Genomic DNA, 17111 nt, shown 5'->3' on the forward strand with positions numbered 1-17111 from the left:
CCCTCAAGGCATGGAGTGGCCCAGCCCCTCCCCTGAGGACCTCCAACCACCAGGTTCCACCCACAGAACACTCTAACTGCCTTAACAGCTTGACCCAGCCCTACCCTAAAGAATAAAAAGCCCCAACTCAGGATTTGATATCCCACCAATCCTTGGGCTTGCCCCAAGCTCTGGACTTGAAATCCCACCAATCCCCACCTTTGAAAGCTCCACTATGGAAAGCCCCGCCCACCCAAGAAATCCCATGTAAACCCTGTCTTCTGCTCAGTTCTCTGATGCTCTTCACCTGAGCAGAGGCAGCCATCTTTCTGGGTTTCCCCCCTCCCAATAAATCTCTCTGTGTGTGGTTTGTTGTGCAGGGTGACTTTGTGGTATTTCTTAGCTCCCCACTGCCAGGATTCCTTTCCATCTGAGCTGTAACACTCACACAATGACGCTGCTAAATTCTAGTACTGTCCACAACACCTTCTTATTCTCAAGTAGAGACAGGAATTCCCTGTTGTCTCTGGTTAAATGATACTCATGTATCTCATCCTATTGAAGGGCTTTTCACACATAAAAATTCAAAATCAGATGCTATAACACCAAAGCTGAATGATAAGGTTAAAAGCTAAGACTAATAATTAATTGAGGGCAAATTGGTAGCAAGTAACTAATTACTCCTATTAGTGGATGAAATGAGTCTTAAAGATCCCAAGAAAGCCTTTTCTGATTCACACACTCAACACAGAGCAACTCATCTCTGGTTTTCAAAGTGCTTAGGGATTTCTTTTTTGTCCACCAGCAACAAATCAGTTCTCTGGAGGGCATCAGGTGAGGTGTAATTTAATTTACTTCTAACACTTTCTGTTTGGAGACAGTGTCCTATCCCATGGTTAAAGCTTACAACTCACAATTGCCCCTACGGTCAGAGGCCAACTATACGCCCCAATTTAGGACCCGTGCTTCTGATCAAATGGCTACTGATGACAATGTGATCCTCTTTGAGGAGTTACATGAATTTTCTAGAGTAGCTCAGAGAACCTAGGGAACTATTTTAATTACATATATCACAAACAAACCAGCTGAAGCCAGACAAAAGAGGAATGTAGAGCAATCAGGGTGGGCAGAGGATTCACGCTCCAGGAACCTAAACATCTGGGTACACACAAGTCCACAAACACTGTCCCTTTTAAGTTTTGGTGAAGATTTCACAGGATAGGCATGATTGATTCAGCTTGACCTTCAACTCTACTTCCCTACTTAGAGGTCAGGGAATGGGGCTGACATCCCCAACCTCTGATTAGGCCTTGGTCTTTCTAGTTGTCAGCTCCTATCCTGAAACAAGGGCCTACCTTCCACCAGTAATCTTATTAGCATACAAAGACACTCATCTCTGGAGATACTGAAGGTTTTAGGAGCTGCTTACAAGCACAAGAGGCAGAGAATATGTATGTGTGTGTGTGGACATGTATGTCTCTGAGCGCTTTATACTCAACATCGCAGACCTCATGTGAACAGTGTGAAATCTCCCTGTTTCAAGATCCTTAACTGTACTGCTATGATTGCAATATGAAGCATATTCTCACAAATGGTTGTTTGTTGGGGATTGACCTCTGTTGTGCAACTATTTTGGGATGCTCTAGCAACCTTAGGTTTCAACTGGCCCTGAAGTTTCAGAATAAAATGGCCCAACTCTTGAACTAAGATTTTCAGTGGGCAATGGAAATTTTTCATAGAACTAAAACTGGAAAAAGAATACATTCTCAACTTGAAGTTACTTTAAAATCTGAGGAGAAATAAAGAGAGAAGTTTCAGGTTTGAAGTCAAGAATACAGATAGGCATTCAATGTAGATGGGGGGGAAATCCATATATATAATCATATGTTATATATATATATATATATATATATATATATATATATATATGAAGAGGCCATAAATTTGAGTAGTGGTGACAGAGATATGGGATGAGTTGGAAGTGGGAGAAGGAGGGGTAGACATGATGTAAATACAATACTTATGAAAGAAATTCTGAAACACTTTCAAATTAAAAAAAAACCCACAGGCATTGTAAGAAAGATTATTAACTTCAAAGACATTTTCCTCGAAGAGAACTCATTTTAAGAATAAAAATAAATCTTTCTTGAATGTGCTAGGAAGTTTTAATTTTCATTAGCAGTTAATAAAGTTATTCATGTGGAAGTGTATTCAACAAATACTCCTCCTTTTGATTTCCAATGGACATTGTGTGTACCAGCTTCATTAAAATAAGTAATATTTGAAAATTATAAAAAAAATAATCCCTTCATTTTTCTTAGGTATTTTGACACAGGACACAAAACTAATTTATATATGAAGTCACTTTGCCATTGAAAGAAATTCAGTCACAGGTTCCTGGGTTTATAAAAATGGACATATGTAGGGACTTTGTTCTGACTCCCGCACTAGTAATCATGACTTCACATGAAGAAAGACTGGGTCTGGCTTATCTTTGATGAGCATGGTGGCGCTTGTCTATAATCCCAACATTTGGCTAATGTAGAAGGATCATAGATTTAAGGTTAGCCATTCAAGGACCTCCTGGGCTATGTGGTGGGTGGACTTCAGGATAGCATGAGCTACAAAATGAGATATCTTCTCAAGTAAATAAATAAACAAATAAATAATCCATCTCTCTTTGTCAATCAGTCTGTCGGTGTAAAGAAGAATGACCTTTGTTCCAGATTAATTTTCTCTAAAACATTTTTATTTTCAGCAGAAGTCTTCTACACTCAGACAGATAATGCCAAGGATAGGTGAAGTTGTACCTGGGAGAAAGAGCCAGGAAACAGGTCAACCCCTGAAGCTTGGGAATGGACACTATTTGGTGATCTGGACCCTAAACTGAGGAGGAGCAGAAGGCCAGAAGAGAGATGGGTCAGAAACCAGGGAGAAAACAAATCCTTAAGGTGGCAGTGTCTGCTCCATCAGGCTCCTGTCTCCGCATCTTCTCCTGCTGGGGCAGGTGGGAACTCTAGAAGCAGTGGAAGCAACCAGCGAGTCACCTCTGTTAAAGTGGTGATGATATGTGGAGAAAGTTGAGATCAACTCCTCTGATTCATGAAAACACACAGTTCTAGAAAATCCCTACCCACTTCCCTTTTGAAAAAATCTCTAAATTTACACAAATGATCTTTCTCCTTCATGTAATGACAAAGAAAGTCAGATTATTTTGGTAAACTTTCAGGAATGATACTCACCCAACTTAATAGCTTCTTAACCAGGCTCTGCTTATAATTTCATAACAAGTACATAATCCCTCTTGCTCATCCATACAAGCCTTCTGCTTTTGCCTCTTGAAGAGATTTTGATGTTGACACTATACTTCACAGACTCCCACTTGAACATGAGTTCTTACGTTTTATGAGTGTTCCATCTTGGATTGCCATCTATGAATACAGATAGGCCATATTGTTTCTCAGAGCAGACAGTTAGTCTCTTTATGTGAGTATTTAACATCTGTCTAGTAATGAGAGGCAATCTTTGTGTGTGGGCCATAAAATTTCAATGGATGAAAAGTATCTGTCTTTCCAGAATACATATTTTTATACTTCTCCTCAAGATTCTAAAATATGTATCTAAAAGAATTTGTAGGTGGTAATATTTTACATCCATGTACACAAACCTATAGAGTCTAGATCCATTGTCTTATATATTTTATATTCCTAACTTGTGGCTTCATCAGACTCAATCAACCATTGTTTGAGTTAATAGACCATTCCCCATACTCAGCACAACTATCAATTTCCACAGCCAAGCACCATGGTAACTGATCACTTCTAATCTATTCTAGGGAGAATGCAAACAATTGGGACTATCATTGAAAAAGAATCACAAATCAAGTCGTGCGTGTGTGCATGTGTGTGTGTGCGTGTGTGTGTGTGTATGTGTGTGTGTAAGACAATCTGAAGGAACTCATTTTTAGCATAGAAGAAACTGATTTCAATTAATAAAGAGTTAAATATTACAGGATTAATTAGTTGCTTTGTTTCTAGTCTCCCTTGCATTACTTCATTTTTGTATTAGAGTCTCAAAACATAAACAAAGTGAAAAATCACTAAGGCAAAGGGAAGTTATAATTTCTATCTTATGAACTTAACCTTTTTTTTTCTTCCTGTAGAATTCTGGCAGCTGAAATATTTTATATGAAAAGCAACGGCTGGCAAATTGTTAAAGTGTTTGGGAAATTCTGGCATACTAGTATTAGTTTAAGACAATGCTGGCTGACACAAGCTGTAGCATTAGGCAGATTAAAAAGACAAATGGAAATGTAAGAACAGAAATAACAAAAGGTCATTGCTCCACAGTAGGATCTTGCCCTGGGCTTGGACAGTAGATAAAAGAGCTGCAATTGCTGCTGAGGGATGCCATTAAGAAGAGAAAGAAGATTCCATCTACATCTGATCCATACTAATTCATTGCCCAACCTGTCACTATGGGACACCAGCACATAGATTTGCAAAAGACTGAATGCAATTATTCCTGTTTTCCTAGTCACAATTTGAAATGTCATTCACAGAGCAAACAGCTTCGAGTGTGGTTTTCAATGTATTTTCATTAAGTTCCCCTGAGTTTTTTCCATCAATTTTGTAACAAATGTATGTGTGCACATTCGTGTGTGTTTAAAGCCTGATAACTAAATATTGAAGAATACCATTGATATTTTGATACATAGTTTGTAAGCTTTTTCCATGTGTATATAAATATACTGCTTTTACCTTAAAAATCAAAACCACCATAATTTAGTCAACTTATAATCCATAGTGGTTTCAGTTAACCAGGATAGTCCATCTAACAACTTGTATGAAAATATGAAGAATTTTCTTTTCAAATTTTCCCTGAGAAAAAACATGCAGAAAAAAACAATGTCAGCAGTGAATTCAAACTGCAAATGTCACACTTTCAAATTTTGTCCCCATCAAGTAAGGATAAACAATTGATGCTAATAGGTCACTTAACTAAATGCCATGCCAGAAGCATTTTCGCTGTATTCCCCAGTCTTTGAGGTTCCCACTATGCCAGTCTCTATTCTGTTAAACCACATGTGTGCAAGCATATCCTTTCCCTTAAGCTCTTCCTAATATATATATGTTTAGTTCTGGACTTCCACTGAATTTAACTCAAGATGTCCCTCTTCTGATTGTCTCTGCTCTTCTTCCTGCTTGGCTCTGTTCTAGGATTTGGGTGGCTTGTCACTGATTATGAATGGAAAGCAGATGCATTTTATCTTGGTTTCCCTTACCTCTGGTGATGTATTTCATCCCATCTGGGCCTCTGTGATTAAACCAACCATCGTGACAGATGTCTGCAGTCCTGCTCTGCTCTGCAGTGGCTAGAGTCACTATCTATCTTCGTGTCCTCCTCCAACGGCACTGTCCCCTCCCTGTAGATCCTCATTGTTCCTGTGTGACGTGGGAACTGAGCATGGTGCTCAGACTTCAGCGCCCTCGGCTCCTCTAGTCTCAGCGTGAGCTGCTAGGAAGTTAATCTTTCACGTATTGAATATGGTTGAAAATTATAATATTCAAAATTATCTCACAATGGCATATTCATACACCATGTATTAATTAGGGGGAAGTTTTTAATGTACAATTTTAAGTACATAGATACACAAGCACATAAATATGCATCATTTTGGTGACCTGAGTTATAGAAATGTCTCCATATTAAAAACCAGGGTACATGGGTGATAAAATACTGTAGGCATCCTCTCATAACTGCAGAGATATTTTCCCTACACAACAAATTGTGAACAGTTATTATATTACTCTCCAGTCTGTGAAAAGACAGAAGGTGTGTGCACAGGCTATAAAAAGAATGTACAAGACAAGAGCAAGCAGAAGTTCATTGAAAAATACTGCAAGAGAGCAATGGTAAGTCCTAGAGAAGGATTGCAATTCAATTAGAATGGTTAAGGGGACATTACTTTGGTTTTCTCCATGGGCCATTTGTACATAGCCTGTATATGCAGACATCTCACTATCTTGCTTTGCAGTACATTTTGCAACATGAAGTGATTTTTTTCCTGTGACTGTCATTTTGGGTAATGCACCATGGGTTCTTATGAGTTATGGTCTTGCCATCTGCATAAAACGTCATCAGTCACTAGGGCTCAGGTTCCTAAAGGCCATCATCTGGTTGATAGAGTGTGGGAATTTAGCTACTATTTTTGACTCTTTGTCTCAATATTTTTTTTACATTTTTTCTTTTATTATTAAAAGAAATGAATTATAAAATTGTAAAACATGTTTTTGGTAAAATGAAAAAGTAGACATGCTCATATTACTCAATATGTCATTATAGCCCAATAAGTAATATTTGCTTATTTAAATTTGTAAAATACATTTTTCAGAATTAATATAGATCTGCATATGAGAACAACTCATTGCTCTGGCCCCTCCCTTCTACACAAGGAACTTCTCTTCTAGTCATCCTCAGGTACTTCCTTCCTTCTACATTACCTATGCTATCTCTCACCAAATCTTTGGTTCTCCAGTTCTAAGTGTGAGCAGATTCCATCCTTTTCCCCATTATGAGCCTCATGCAAACAACCATTCATAGTCTTCCCATCATTCTTCCTTCCATATCTTTGTCTTACTACAATAGTCTGGTTTCCACCAATACCCCATTGATATTTTAAACATTTTCATTTAAAAAAAAGTTCCTCATCAACTTTAAAAAAAGGTAGACTAATCAACTGTACCCTTAAAAACATGAATGACTCCTAGAAAATAATCAGTTTTTTTAAAAAGAAAATGTTAGAAAGTTAGAATTACATAATAGTAAGTTTCTCTGATTTTTTTCCACTTAGCAATATGAATTTACATTTTCTCAATGCTATTTCAAAAACATGTTTGAATAAATAGCTCATTCATTTTAACACAATAGTCCACAAAGCCTGCTTCATGAATAGGGTTATAGTTTCTTTGAAGAGAAACTTCCTTACTTCCAATTGGGAATGTAAAGTTGTTGAAAACATTCTTGTGTAATCTGTGTGTTTTTGTGCACGTGCATGAATGTGAGTGTGTAGTTTATTACTCATTTTGTTAAATGTCTAGGACACATTTGAATAAGTCTGTGGTGTTTTGAATAAGAATGACCCCTATAGGCTCATAGATTTGCCTGCCTGCTCATCTAGGGAGTGTCACTATTAGGAGGTATGGCCTTGTCAGAGTAGGTGTGGCCTTGTTGGAGGAAGTGTGTAACTGGGGGTCAGCTTTGAGCTTTCAAATGCTCAAGCCAGGGCCAGTGTCTCTTTCTTCCTGCTGCCTGCTAATCTAGATATAGAACTCTTGGCTCCTTTTCCAGCACCATGTCTGTCTGCATACCACTATGCTTCCTGCCATGACAATAGTGGACTAAACCTCTGAACCTGTAAACCAGCCCCAGCTGAATGCTTTCCTTTATGAGAGTTGCCACAATCATGGTGTCTCTTCACAGCAATAAAAATCCTAACTAAGACAAAGACAAAGGCTAGTTAGTCTTATAAGAAACCAATAAGCTCTTAAAAGGTGACTACACCATTCTTCATCCCCAGCAATAAGGACTAAGTTGCTTTTGCCCCACAACCTCACTAACGTTGGCATGGTGATTTGCATTAATTTCATCCATCTATTGGGTTTTAACAGTAACTCACTGTGGTTCTCTCCAGTGGCACATAATGTCAAAATATATGCTTGCATGCTTACTACGAATGAAGTAGGAATACATACATACATTCATAATACATACATATGTGTGTGTGTGTGTGTGTGTGTGTGTGTGTCTTCTTTTGTGAGGTTTTGATTCTCATCTTTGCCCACTTTCAATTTTTTGTTGTTGTACTGCATTTGAAATATTCTTTGTATATTTTACAAATAAGTATTTATTAGATGCATTTTAAATTTTATTCTACTTTGTGATTTGTTCCTCATTCTCCTAGCAATCCACAGGCATAAGCTTATTTTAAATTTTATTTTAATGAACTTTGACTTCTCAAAGTTTATCATGGATCACACTTTTGGCATTATGTCTTAAGAATCACAATCAAACACAAGGTCACCTAGATTTTCTCAATGCAATGTTTTGAAAAATTTCATTTCACATTATAGTTTTAAAATAAATTATGTAAAGTCTTTCTCTTCCTCCATCTCAGCCTCTTTCCCTTCCATCCCCTTCCCTTCTGTTCCTTTCCCTCCACTCCCTTTCCCTCTACTCCTCTCCCCTTCCTTCTTCCTTCCTATTGTTTTTTGCAAATGGATGTTGCATTAAGAAGGTACTTCATCATTTGCTGTTTGATCAAACTTTAGTTGACTATATTGGTACTGCTCAATTTCCCAACACTATGTTATGTTCCCCAGATCTGTGCCACTATCTGCTGTCTTGGTAATTGTACTATATTGTAAATATACAGGACTGTGACTCCTGACTTTGCCCTTCATTTTCATTATTGGTACTCAGTATTGGCTATTCTGAGCTTTTGCCTTGCCATATAAACTTAACAATCTTGTTGTTGAAATCCAAACAACAGCTCACTGGGGCTTTTATTTGGATTGTGCTGATCTATTGATCAAGCAGGGCACCTTAACAGTATTGAGTCTTGCTATTCATAAATATGGGACACAAATTGATAAATACTAGCTTCAGTTTAGTCCACCCAAGTTTGACATTTTCTTCCTGAACGTATTCCACATTTCTTGAGGTTTAAGTAGGATTTTTGTTTAGTGCTACCACAAATGATCATCTTTTACATTTAAATTCCAATAGTCCATCTATGTTATACAGGAAAGTGGCTTATATGCATTAGTCTATATTGTAACATTCCTATATTCTACTAGGAATTTTTGTCTTATTGCATTTCATAGATTTTTAAGCATGGTGTTGAATAGCAGAGGTGAGGTGAAACAACCTTGTCTTGTTCCAGCCTTAGGGACCAGCATATAGTTTTATAACCATTACATAGGTTTGCCACAGGCTTTTTGAAGATGTCTTTTTATTAGCCTGAGGAAGTTCTTTCTCTAGTTCCATTTACTAGTGAGGGATTAGTCATGAATCAGGAAATGATCTTGCCAAATACATTTTCTGCATCTTTCAATATGATCATGTGATAATTTTTATTATACAGCCTATTTGTCAGTAGGTTGATTATATTAAAAATGAAAGTTGAGGTGGGACTGGTGGGTGGGGGAAGGGGAAGGGGAGGGGGGCAGGAAGGGAGAGAACAAGGGAATCTGTGGCTGTTATGTAGAACTGAATAGTATTGTAAAATAAAATAAATAAATAAATAAATAAATAAATAAATAAATAAATAAATAAATAAATAAATAAATATATCCGTACAAAAAAAAAAAAGAAAGAAAGAAAGAAAGTTGAACCAGAACATTGAACTTCAGTGAACCCCACTTGGCCATGTTGTTTGTATACATGTAGATTTGATTTGCTAACATTTTGTTCAGGATTATTGAATGTGTGTTCATAAGAGGTTTTCATCTGTATTTTGCATTTTCTGTATACAGTTTGTATTGTCTAGTTTGAGTAACAAGGGTTATTCTGGTTCATGGAAACAATGAAGAAGACTCTTTCTGCTTCTGTTTCCTGGAACATGTTGTAGAGAGCAGATACCTCTTCATTCTTAAATGTCTGATGCGATTCAGTGACAGATGGATTTTGCTCTCTCCACTTGAGAAAGTTGTCTATACATTTAATGCATATATTATGATGATCATATATACATAAACAGATGTGTATATACATATATACACAATTGATGCCACATTTCCGATTAGTGCTTGAGTCTGCTTGTACCTTTCCTGACTGGTCTGACTGGGTATACACAGGTTGTTTTTCTGTCATCACTGTTGTCTTGTTTTCTTTGAGGACCAGCTTTCAATTTTCTTTATTTTGTTTCCTCTTTAGTGATTCTTGCGGTAACTTTATTCATTCTCTTGTTTTCCTGTCTTAGATATCTATTGCATTCTTGTGGCTTCTTTCTTTAGGAGAAAGCTTAGATTCTGAATTTATATCTTTCTCCTTTTATGATATATGAACTCAATACCACATATTTCCTCTCTTAATTCCTCCCCTGTTGGCCATAAATTTTATTTAGTAGTGGTCTTATTCAGGTTTAAATAGTTTCAGGGGTTTTTATTTTGTACTCTGATTACAATTGTGCGTTTATAGACATGTGCTGATTGATCTCCAAACACTTTGAGAGTTCATTAGTATTTTTCTGGTTTAATTCTGGTTTCATGTCACTACAGTCTAAGGACATGGCAATGTATGATTCCTATTCTTTTATACTTGTTGAGGTATATTTTCTGGACCAGAATGTGGTCCTTGGTAAATGCTCCGTGTGAGCTCAGGAAAGAGGGACATTCTGCAGCTGTTGGATAAAGCAGTCTATAAATGTCATTGCAGTCACTAGCATGAAGATGGTGATCAGTGTAACTCTATCTTTAGTGACATTAGCTTGTTGGATCTGTCAAATAATAATAGATATAGATGCTTATTGAAATCTCCAAATGTTAAGAGGGAATTATTTACATTTCTGTTGTAGTTTAGCCCATTTTTGCCTCACATACTTTTATGATCTGTTATTAGGCACAAATACAGTAAGAAATATATTACTTTCTGCCCCCTTCTTGCTTTATTGACATACATATTGACTCTTAGCCTATAAATTTCTGTGTTTAATATCTACCTTCTCCCAATAGAGTCAAACTTCATAAGAACTGGAAATTAGTCTGTTTGGAACTCATAAGAACTCAATCAATACTTTTAAAATAAATGAATAAAGTAACAAATTGATAAATGAACAGTATCCCATGCCATGTACCACAATGTATGTTATTCTATTTTTCTTTTTGAGAAAGATTTACATTTTTATTTGTATGAGTGGGGATTTTGGGGTTTTTGTTTGTTTGTTTGTTTGTTTGTTTGTTTGTTTTGTTTTGTTTTGTTTGAGACAAGGTTCCTCTGTGTAGCTTTGCGCCTTTCCTGGAACTATGTAGCCAGGCTGGTCTCAAACTCACAGAGATTCACCTGACTCTGCCTCCCGAGTGCTGGAATTAAAGGTGTGCGCCACCACTACCCGGCTTGTGTGAGTGTTTTGTCTGCATATATGTATGCTCATCAAGTGACTGCCTGGTGCCTAGAAAGGTCAGAAGAAGGCTTTGCATCTCCCAGAATTAGAGTCACAGATGGTTGTGAATTATCATGTGGGTTCTGGGAACTGAACCTGTGTCCTCAAAAGAACAAGAGTGCTCTTAAGCACCAAGTCATCTCACCAATGTCCCCTCCCCCTCCACATGTTATTCCTTCCTTACCAATAGTCAGATCAACACAGTAATTCATATGTTTGAATGAATGTTTTTGTCTAACAAACATACTTGTCTAAGAAACTAAAAGTCAAAATGGAAAACCATTCACAAGAACTGACCATTGATTTTCAAGGCAGTTCTTTCTCAGGCTTGCCTCACTGCTAGTACTGACATCTTGTATTCGCCCCATATTTTGATTTTCTGTCTCGTTATTGGAGGCTATACATGAATCTGTTGTGTGAGGATAGTATGTAATAATAATGCAAATCAACTTTTGACAGAGTCCACAAATTTCACACAAAGAAATGTGTGTTATGCCCAAGAGTAGACAAATGCTAAATCAATCACAAAACAATTACAATGAGATATGGCACCGTTAAACCAGTTAACATGACAGAGAGGAAAACTGACAGCCGTGATTGTGTGACAGATGTCGCAAAAGACTTCCTTTAAGGCTGAGGTGGTAAAACAAGCTTGTGTGCTAAAATGTTTGCCCTGCAGACATGATGATTGAGTTTGAGACCTCTGAAGCTCTTCCCCAGAACTGCCCCCTCTCCTGACAAGTTACTGACTGGCAGGTAGGTCACATTTGTGATCACAGGTCCATGAAGCAGAAACAGAAGGATCTCCAAAGTGGTGGGGCAGCCAAACAAGTCTACTAGTGAATTCCAGGACAGTGAGAGATCTTATCTCATAATACACACAAAGCGGTACATGAAGAGCAACAGCTGGGGTTGTTCTCTAGCTCACACACACACACACACACACACACACACACACACACGCACGCACGCACGCACGCACACGCACACGCATGCGCACAGCCTAAAATAGTTATTTTATAACTAAAGGACAATGAGAGCTCTTGGGATGAATGAATTTATCTTAACGATTGTTCTGGGAACGCCATAAATAGGGCATTTGCTACCATGTGACCATCATATGTTCAAAGGGCTCTGTTAAATTAAAAAAAAAAGTCAAGCTTCTATTATACTTTGTGAATAGAAATAAGCACAGGTGAAATCAGAATTTACAGATCTTCTCCTACAGTCTTCATTCCCTCCTCACCCCATCCCTTTTTCTCACTTGCCAATACCCAATGCATTCTCTCTCTGGAAACATGCCGGTCATGACAGCCATGAAATCAGACTTCCTTCTTTCCCCCATCCCTCTGTCACAGTCATCAACACTGGAGGAAGTTCCTTCCTGGAATCAGATAGGCAATTCTCACTCTCCTTCCTTTCTTCTAATTCTAATTGTCCAGTCCCATCTACAGCCCAATAGCACATCACCTTCAGGGGCCTGTCTTCTCTCTCTTCATTTTTCTCCCTCCTGAGGATCCTCTCAGATCCACAAATCTCTAGCTTGTCCCCATTCCTGTGTATCAGCTCCTAATACCTAAAAATAAGTTCTACCCTGGATCCCCCAGGGGTCACACCAAACAGAGACTTAGAAGTAGTCCCTACCAAGCAACCCACAGCAATCACAAGCTCCTAAGATTCAGAGAGGGCAACAGAAACCAAAGACTGAAAAACTATTCATAAAAGAAAAGACCAGATATCAACACTAGAATTACAATCATCCTAACCCCAGGTGTCTAGATGCCAGTATAAAAACACAATAACATCCAGGACAATATATCTCCACTAGAGCCCAGCAACCTTACTTACTAGGCCATTAAGAAAGCAATATAAATGAAGCACAAGACAGAGACCTCAAAATATCTCTTATGAATATGCGTAAGGACATTAGAAAGAATATAGATAAACCCATTAATGAAAATACAGACAATGGAATGAAATGAAGAAAACTGTTCAAGATATGAAAGAAGAAATAGAATCATAGAAAAAAAGGAAACTCAAACCAGACGAAACCTGAAAATGAAAAATTTAGGAACTCAAGCAGGAGCCTCAAGATACAAGCCTCTCCAATAGAATATAAAAGATGAAAGAGAGAATCTCAGGCATTGAGAAAAAGATAAAAGAAATGGGTATCTCAGCCAAAGAAAGAGTTAATCTAAAAAAAAAAATCTGGCAAAAATCATCCAGGAAATCTGGGGTACTATGAAAAGACCAAATCTAAGAATAATAGGAAGAGAGAAAGAAGAAGAAACTTGGTCAAAAGCACAGAAGATATTTTCAACAAAATCATAGAAAAAAAATCCTAACATAAAAAGAAAATGCCTATCAAGGTACAAGAAGTATACAGAACACCAAATAGACTGGATCAGAAAATAAAGTCCCCTTGGTACATAATAATCAGAACATTAAATGTACAGAACAAAGAAAGAATATTGAAAGCTGAAAAGGAAAAGTCCAATTAGGTCTATTTTCTTTACCCAGACCTAATGGAAAAAATTAATGTTTTTCCCCCCTATGGAGACTCTTAAAAACCCAAAGAGCCTAAAACAGATGTTCTACAAATCTAAGAGACCACAGATGTCAGTCCAAATGACTATACCCAGCAAAACTTTCAACATTAGTAGATGAAGAAAAAAATCATTCCACAATAATACAAATTTAAGCAGTATCTACCTAAAAATCCAGCTTTACAGAAGGTGCTAGAAAGAAAACTCCAATCTAAAGAGGTTAACCACACCCAAGAAAACACAAGGAATAAATAATTTTAGATCATCAAACCAAAAAGCTGGAGTGGGGGTGGGGTGAGACCCACACCACACAAAAAAAATGGAAATCAATAAATACTGCTCATTGATAACTTTCAATATCAATCCTCTCAATTACCCAAGAATAACAGAATAAAAGACAAGAATAACAGATTGGGTGTGAGAACAAGATCCATCCTTCTGCTGAATCTAAGAAACACACCTTAACACCAAGTAAAGACATCACCTCAGAGTAAGAGGATGAAAAGGAGATAACAACCAATAACCCAAGAAACAAGATAGGATATCCATTTTAATGACTGGCAAAATACACTGCAATACACTAATCCAAAGAGAGAGACAAGGACAATGTTTACTCATCAAAGGAAAAAATCCATCTTGAGGATATTACAATTCTTAACATCAATGCTCCAAACACAAAGGGACCCAAATGCATGACAGAAACACTACTCCAGCTTAAATCACATATTAACCATCACACACTGATAGTGGGTGACTTCAATAGCCCACTTTCACCAACAGACAGATCATCCAGACAAAAACTAAACAGAGAAATGCTGAAGCCAACTGACATCATAAAACAAAATATACCTAGCAGATATTTATAAAACATTTCACCAAAACACAAAAGAATATACTTTCTCCTCAGAATCTCATGGACTTTTCTCCAAAACTGGCCACATAATTGGGCACAAAGCAGGTTTTAACATATACAAGAAAATTGAAATAACACCCTACATCCTATCTGATCATCACAGACTAAAGCTGAATATCAACAATAGAAAGCTTACAGATTGTTGGAAACTGAACAATACACTGTTGAATTTATAAAAAAGCATCAAGACAGAAATTATGAAAGAAATTTAAAACTTTTAAAATTAAATGAAAATACCCAAACTTTTGGACACAATGAAGGTGGTTCAAAGAGGCAAGCTCATAGCACTAAGTGCCTATGTTAAAAAACAATTAGAGATCCCATCCTAGTAACTTAAAAACACTCCTTAAATCTCTAGAACAAGAAAATAAGAAATCGTATACAAAATGGGTGGTTGGCAAGAAATAAACTCAGGGCTGAAATCAGTATTTTTAGAAACAAACGACAACAACAACAAAAATACACGAACTCAATGGAACAGATTTGGCTCTTTGAGAAAAATCGATAAAATTGACAAACCTATAGCCAAATGAATGAAAAGGTGAAAGGAGAAGATCCAAATTAACAGCATTAGAGATGAGAAAGGAGGACAAAATTATATCCACTGAGGAAACCCAGAGAATTATAAGGACAGGATCAAAATGCCCATCCTCCACTAAATTGCAAAATGTAAAAGATATGTTCTTGATATATACAACCTACTAAAGTTAAGGTCAGACAAACAATTTAAATAGATCTATAACCCCTCATGAAATAGAAGCAGTAATTAAAAGGCTACCAACAACAACAAAAAAAAGTCCAGGACTAGATGGTTTTAGAGCAAAATTCTACCAAGAAGAATTAATGCCAATACTCCTCAAATTATTCCACAAAATAGACAGAGGGAACATTGCCTAATTTATTTTATGAGGCCATAGTTACCTTAATACCCAAACCACATAAAGACCCAACAAAGAAAGAGAATTGCAGACCAATTTTCCTTATGAACATAGATGCAAAAATACATACTTGCAAACTGAATCCAAGGACACATCAAAAAGATCATCCACCATAATCAAGTAAGCTTCATCTGAGAAATGCAAACAAAACAAAACAAAACAGGTTTTGTTTTAACAAATTGCTAAAACAATCCTGAATAATATGGGAACTCTTGGCAGTATCACCATCCCTGATCTCAAATTTCACTTCAGACCTATAGTAATAAATACAGCATGATATTGGCATGAAAAAAAGACATGCTAGTCAATGGAATCAAACTGAATACCCTTACATAAATCCACACACCTATGGATGACTGACTTTTTTAAAATAAAGAAACCTGAAATACATACTGTGAAAAAGACAGTATCCTCAACAAATGCTTCTGACCACACTGGATGACTACGGACAGAAAAATACAAGTAGGCCCATAAATATCACCCTGCACAAAATTCAAATCCAAATGAATCAAAGACCTGAACATGAAACCAGATCCACTGAACCTGATAGAGGAGAGAGTGGAGAATGGCCTTGAAGTAATTGGTACAGGACAAGACTTTCTGAACAGAACACCATTAGCACAGGCACCACGGTCAGCAATTAATAAATGCCACCTCAGGAAACTGAGAAGTTTCTGCATGGTAAAGGTCACAATCATTCAGGCAAAGTGGCAGACTATAGAATGGGAAAGATTTTTAGCAACTGCACATCTGACCGATAGCTAATATCTAAAACATGCAAAGAACTCAAAACACTGGAAGCCAAGAAAGCAACCCAATTTAAAAACAGGGTACAGACCCAAACAAAGGGTTCTCAAAAGAGGAAACTCAAATGATTGAGAAACAAAGAAATGTTCAACATCCTTACTTCTTTGAGATTTCATCTTATACCAGTCCAAATGGCCAACATCAACAAAAGATGCATGACAGCTCATGCTAGTGAAGATGTGGGGCAAGAGGAATACTCATACACTGCTGGTGGGAGTTCAAACATGTACAGCCACTATGGAAATCAGGGTAGTGGTTCCTTGGGAAGCTGAGAATAGGTCTTCCTCAAGATCTAGCTATATCATTCTTGGGCATATAGCCAAAGGACTCTACATTCTACCACAGATACACTTGTTCAACCATGTTCACTGCGGCTCTATTCTTAACAGCCAGACACTGGAAATAGACTAGACATTCATCAATGAATGGATGGATAAAAATAATGTGGTACATTTACACAGTCATTTAAGTGTTTAGGCTTAGGGTTAGGGTTTGTGAATGTTGGTAGTTAAGTCTTTGATAAGCAGGCTACAATCCACAGAACCACAGAGATTAGGTACAGAGTAAGGGACTGGGGGGAGGATTGGATTACAGTCGGAAAAGTAAATAGTCTAGACAGTGATGGATGGATGGGGGTCCTGTAACAGTAGGGAAAAAGGTAAGAAGAGGTTAAGGGAGGAATATGTTGAGAGACAGCTAAAACTGAAGGCCATTTAAGAAATTGTATAGAAACCTAATACAGTAGAAGTTTCTTACAATATATACAT

The sequence above is a fragment of the Peromyscus maniculatus genome, chromosome 19 (genome assembly GCF_049852395.1).
Source record: "Peromyscus maniculatus bairdii isolate BWxNUB_F1_BW_parent chromosome 19, HU_Pman_BW_mat_3.1, whole genome shotgun sequence".
Taxonomy (NCBI): domain Eukaryota; kingdom Metazoa; phylum Chordata; class Mammalia; order Rodentia; family Cricetidae; genus Peromyscus; species Peromyscus maniculatus.